This window comes from Capricornis sumatraensis, chromosome 1 (assembly GCF_032405125.1).
Source record: "Capricornis sumatraensis isolate serow.1 chromosome 1, serow.2, whole genome shotgun sequence".
In the NCBI taxonomy this organism is placed as follows: domain Eukaryota; kingdom Metazoa; phylum Chordata; class Mammalia; order Artiodactyla; family Bovidae; genus Capricornis; species Capricornis sumatraensis.
In genome coordinates, this window is record NC_091069.1 from 243,363,401 (window position 1) to 243,369,739 (window position 6,339).

At 38.9% G+C, this 6,339-nt stretch overlaps 1 non-coding gene across 1 annotated transcript; it reads left to right on the plus strand.

Moving 5' to 3' along the window:
- The first annotated feature begins 3,035 nt into the window (after positions 1-3,035).
- On the plus strand, positions 3,036-3,107 carry TRNAC-GCA (transfer RNA cysteine (anticodon GCA)). Its single transcript has one exon. It is a non-coding gene; the product is annotated as a tRNA-Cys (tRNA).
- Positions 3,108-6,339: the final 3,232 nt, after the last annotated feature.

The window sequence follows — 6,339 nt, forward strand, 5'->3', positions numbered from 1 at the left end:
ATGAAGTCAGAAGAGGAATGAAGATCTCAGTTGCTGGAAACCATGACTGTGGATGCATGATAGGAATCAAATTATCACATAATACTGATGATGCCACTTGTGGGAAATCTGATGATTTTTACCTGGAGCTGAGGTTCACTTTTTATGGGATATAGGAGACAGGTTTGTGGTATGGAAAGTCTAAAAGAGTTTCTAGGCTCAGAGAACCTAATTCTCAGGATTCATGTCATTGCTTATAATGAAATTCTAAGACTTGTGATGCCCAGATTTTCCAGGCAGCATTCTCTCTAATTATATTAATAGCTCCCTTGAGTCCTTGCAGGTTTTAGAAAGATAATGTTGAAAGAGAAAAATAGATTATAAAAACAAGTCCACTTCACTGGTGTTATAATTCAGGGACAGAGTTGCTATAGCTCAGGGATAGAGCATTTGACTACAGATCAAGAGGTCCCTGGTTCAAATCCAGGTGCCCATGAATATTCTTCTTGATTTAGAAAAATATGGATTGATTTTGATTTTTATCTTCTGTAGTTCATGACTTGTTCAATAGTGTCCCTTGTGTGTATGCCAGATGGCAGACTAGGTTCTTTATATTAACTTCTTCCATCTCTCACCAAAATTTTAGAAGACACGTTATATCAGTTTTGCACAAGGAGTCTGAGACTTGGAGATACTACAAAGCACAGGTTCAGGATTTGAACTCTGAACATAGTTCTCAAAGACTTTATTCTACTCTACATACTGTTTTCTTTCTGTTAAATTCTTTGCCACAAAACCCCACCTAGCAATGCTCCCAAGATGCTAGGACTGTCCATAGACTTTTAGAACATTTTGGCTGCAGGGCAAACCCAGTAACTTAATGGTGGTACCCACACTTTGCAATGTCCTGGGGACAGTCAGGGAATATTGTCCTTTTCCACAAAACACTGCTGAGGATAAACATGAACTGGCCTAAAGTTTAGGAGATGGCACTCTTTTCTTGCTCTAAAGCTTGTGGATTTTCTACTACCTTTCTACCTCAAGTTCATTTCTTGCAGCAAGCACCCACCATGGGTGCTTACATTTGAGACCCAGGCTGGGGTCAGAGGTCGTGCCTTGGTTTAGATTTAACTCCTGCCTACAGCACAGGAACTGCTGCATAGTAAAATCAGTTTGAATGGCATACACTAAGAACCTACTATGTGCCAAAATTATGCAAGATGTGAACCCAGAAGTGAATGAGACATAGCCTCTGGACTCAGCGTGCTCTCAGCTAGGAAGCAAACCTGTGAAACTTCACTTTCACTTTTCACTTTCATGCATTGGTGAAGAAAACGGCAACCCATTCTAGTGTTCTTGCCTGGAGAATCCCAGGGATGGGGGAGCCTGGTGGGCTGCCGTCTATGGGGTCGAACAGAGTCGGACACGACAGAAGTGACTTAGCAGCAGTACTGAGCTGAGCCAGCTTCAATAACACAGAGGGGGCAGTAACTACCTTTGTCCAGAGGAAAGAGGATACAGGAGGCTTCCTAGAGGAGCTGATGGTAATGCAGCATCTCAAGAAGAACAATATCTTATCAGAGGGAGGGTGGAGTAGAGGCAAGAGTATGGGGAATGGCAGAGGCTAGAGCCAGATGGATGCAGTTGAAGGCAAATGGAGCACAACATGTGACATGGGGAGTGTCAGAAGAGGAGGCTTAAACTGTGCGAGCAGACAGGGAAAACGATGTAGGAAATCTATGTTGTGCTAAGAGGTTTGAAATTTATCACGAAGGTCTTTAAACAGGAGTGGCCTAAATACACCTGGGTTTCAAACAACTCCCTTGGGAGCCATAAGGGATGGATTTGAGGAGTGGAGGCTGGGAAGCCATTTAAGAGGTGGTGTCACTGTGTTCAGGGGTGAGGATGGACGTAAGTGATGTCAAAGATAAATTAACAGTACCCAGTGATTAACTGGAACTGAGGAAGAGAGCTTGAAAGAATCCCAGAATTCTTTTAGATATTTTGGCTGAATGACTGAGTATACAGAGGTGTCACCAACCAAGACAGGGCAGAGGCTGATCAGATGGTTAAATAAGCAGACCCAGCACCCAGCTCTGAGCCCACACTGAAATCCTGGCCCCATCACCCCTCAGCTGTGTGGTCACTTTGTGCCTCAGTTTTCTCAATTGCAAATTCTGTATGATAACAATAATATTTGTTTTGTGGGATTTTAAAGTGATGATTCATTTGGAAGTTATGGCTAGAACTTTTAGTACCATTCTTGAGACATAGAAAGTGTTTAGTAAATACAGACTATTATTGTTATAACAAAGCAAAATAAGAGGAGATGCAGATTTGGGCAGAAAGATAAGTTTAGTTTGGGGCATACTGGGTTTGCAATATGAGGTTTCTGTAAAACCACAGATTGGAGAGATTGGGAAGGACATCTCCAGGCCTCAGAGAAATGTGAGCTGGAGCTCTGGGAACTGTGAGCTCCTTAGCTTCAGAGCAGTCTCATCAGGGAGAGAATTTGCTGCATTGTCAGAGATTCCCTTGATCTTTCTTCTCATCCGGGAGACACATAAGATTTAAGATTGTCAGACTGAAACTCAAAGAACTAGAAATCAGTGGTGAAGTTTTGACTTTTTAACTGTTTTTCCCAGTTGTAAAATGGGAGGGTTCACTTGAATGAGATTCCCTTGAAAATCTGATGAAATCATGCACCATATACAATACATGCATAATGTACAATATTTGCCTGTAATGCAGTGTTTAACACGAGCCTCTGAAGTTAAGTTGTGGATATCCAGTTAAGATCCCCTCCATGTCTATGATACTTGGAATACTCATCAATGTCCTCAGAGATTTATGGGCAGTAGCACACATATTTAAATACTGGCTATTAGATTGAGAATACAGCACTTTTCACACTGGAAAAAGCAAGAATTGGTGTGGCTTGAAGAGAATCAGGAATAAAGTTAAATCCAGGAGGAATGTCAGCCATAAAGGCATTTAGGAGTATGATGTAACTCATAAAAGTTGAATAAGTACTTGTAGGGGTCACAGTATCACCAGGGGGTATAGCTCAGTGGAAGAGCATTTGACTGCAGATCAAGAGGTCCCTGGTTCAAATCCAGGTGCCCCCTATTCACTTTTGCTCTTCCTGGCAGCTTTATTAAAAGGTTGGATCTAAGGTGAGGGAAGCAAGGTGCCTAAGGCTCAAAATTTAAGAAGGCAGTAACTGGAAGGCAGATTCATGGAGGCACCTTGGCTTATTAATTTCCTCACAGTAGAACTAAATGTTCATATAAACACACCCTGTCTGCACCAGAGACACACATGCACACTCAGAGACACATTCATACACACGCCCACACCCTATGTCCCCCAACTACACACTCACGCACACACACACACCAAAAGACTAAAGCACATACTGCAAACATTGCTCACAATGTCCTATATATTGTCCACAATTGTCCTATACATTGCTTCCTGTCTTATATATTCAAGTTTTATTACCAGAACTTCCTTTCTTTCCTCCTACAAACTGCTTATCTTTTAGTAATTATAGATTTATAGAAGAGTTGAAAAGATAATATAGAGAGGCTCCTCATACCCTTTACTCAACATCCCCTAATGTTGATGGCTTATGTAACCATGGCACATTTCTCAAAATTATAAAATAAACATCAATGCAGCACTATTAACCAAACCATAGACTTCATCAATTTTTCCATCGGTGTCTTTTTTCTGTTCAAGCATTCAACCCAGGATTCCACATTGCATTTAGTTGTAATGTCTTCTTAGTCTCTATCAATCACCAATAGTTGATCAGCCTTTCCTTTTTTTTTTTTTAATGGTTGAAGTATAGTTGATTTACAATGTTGTGTTAATTTCTGATGTATGGCAAAATGATTCAGTTATACATGTATATATATCCTTATTCATATTCTTTTTCATTATGGTTTATCAGAGGACACTGAATATAGTTCCCTGTCTATAAAGTAGGATCTTGTTGTTTATCCATTTTCTCTCTCTCTCTCTCTCTCTATATATATATATATATATATAAAATATATATATTATATATATACACATATATATTCTATATAGCATATAAATATATATATTCCATATAGTAATTTGCATTTGTTAACCCCAAACTCCCAGTCCATCCCTCCCCTAACCCCTTCCCTCTTTGGATGTGAACATAGGGGTGCATATACCTTTTTTAATTAGAGTTTTGTCCAGATATATGCCTGGGGTCGTGTGGTAGCTCTATTTTTAGTTTTTTGAGAAATCTCTATACTATTCTCCATAATGGCTACATCAGCTTACATTCTCACCAACAGTGTAGGAGGGTTCCCTTTTCTCTCTCTGTGGGTTTTTTGTACACCTTAAACTTTTAAAAATTCCTGGCCAGATATTTTGTAGAATACCTCTCACTTTGGGTTTGTCTGATGTTTTCTCATCATTAGACTGGGGTTATGTACTTTGTGAAAGAAGATCACAAAGATGTTGTGTCCTTTTAGTCACACCTTACTAGGGCCAGAAGAAAAACGCTGCAGCAATTTACTGCTAGTGAGAGACACAAAACAGAACAAAGCTCATTGCTTGGTGTACCTCTTTGGGTTTTGGTGGCAGTACATTTGAGTTTGTTTCTCTGGTATATTTATTAGAAAAAGATAACCCATAAGATTGTCAGGGTTTTTTTTTAAAATTTGTTTGTTTTTGTAGATCCCAAGGCAAGAAAAGAGTCCACACTCAGCTGTGATGAGCAGTAAAGATTTGTATCTTTTTCCTGAAAGTCCTGATGCAAGTCTCGTGGCCTCTGCCCCTCTTGTAACTATGTCATCTAGCAAAATGTGGTCCCTGGCATCACCACACTAGTTCATAGCTGCCTTAGCTCAGGAATGACATACATCACTTCTGCTCACAGTTCACCAGACAGAACTAGTCATGTGGTCCCAAACTTCGTTGTACTAGAGGTTGGGAAAGGTAAGAAAGCATTTGGAAACTAGGTGAGTATGCATTATTATTATTATTATTTTTGCCATAAACCATCTTATCTATTCCAATATGTAAACTTATATAGTATGTACTGTGCTCAGCGGTGTCCAACTCTTTGCGACCCTCTGAACTGTAACCCAGCAGGCTCCTTGTCACTGGGATTTTTCAGGCAAAAATATTGGAGTGGTTTGCCATTTCCTCCTTCAGCGGATCTTCATGACCCATGGATCAAACCCATGGATTGAACCGATGTCTCCTGCGTCTACTGCATTGTAGGAGGATTCTTTACTACTGAGCCATTGGAGAAGCCCCAATGGGCACTTAGTTAGTGATTATTTTTTCTAATTCTTCTTGTCAAGTGATGTGCAAAGCCCTGGCCCACAGGAGGGGCTCAGAAAATATTTGGTGAATAGCAGGTATGGTGAATTTAGTGAATTAATAAATAAATGAAGCAAGATATATTAATATACAGAAAGTATATTTGTAAATCATTTGGAAACTATTTTTTATTATAAGACAAGAGTTATAACTCTCACACTAAAAACTACTTATTTCCTTTAGAAAGATGGTAATGATGACCCTATATGTGAGACATCAAAAGAGACACAGATGTAAAGAATAGACTTTTGGACTTGGTGGGAGAAGGAAAGGGTGGGATGATTTGAGAGAATAGCATTGAAATATATGTATTACCATATGTGAAATAGATCATCAGTCCAGGTTCAATGCATGAGACAGGATGTTCAGGGCTGGTGTGCTGGGATTACCCTGAGGGATGGGATAGGGAGGGAGGTGGGAGGGGGTTCAGGATGGGGAACACATGTATATCCATTGTTGATTCATGTCAGTGTATGGCAAAAACCACTACCATATTGTAAAGTAATTAGCCTCCAATTAAAATAAATAAATTTAAAAAAATGAAAAAATTCTTGCTCTTCTAAATAATTTCTTAAAAGATTAAAGCTTTTATTGAAAAAGACAATATTGTCTGTGCCCATCATGAAAAAAAATAATTATTACCTGTTTGCTTTATGCTGACAAATAAATATTTACTATGCTACTTTCCTTTCTAAAACTGTCCACATGACCTTCAGCCATTGTAAAATCAAAACATCTTTATTATATAAAACTTTAAACATATATAAAATAATATAGGAGGGAATAAAATTTGATTGGCTTTTCACCACTGTCTTTTTAAAAAACTGTTGTCTTTTTTACATGTGATTGTGTTTGTACTATAAGCATGTTTTATGTGTGAATGTATATGAACATTTATTTTTTAAAATGCATAAGATATATCTTAGGCAGCATCTCAGATCTTTTCGGCCTTGACCATTTCTGAGGGTCCTGACCATCTTTTCTATG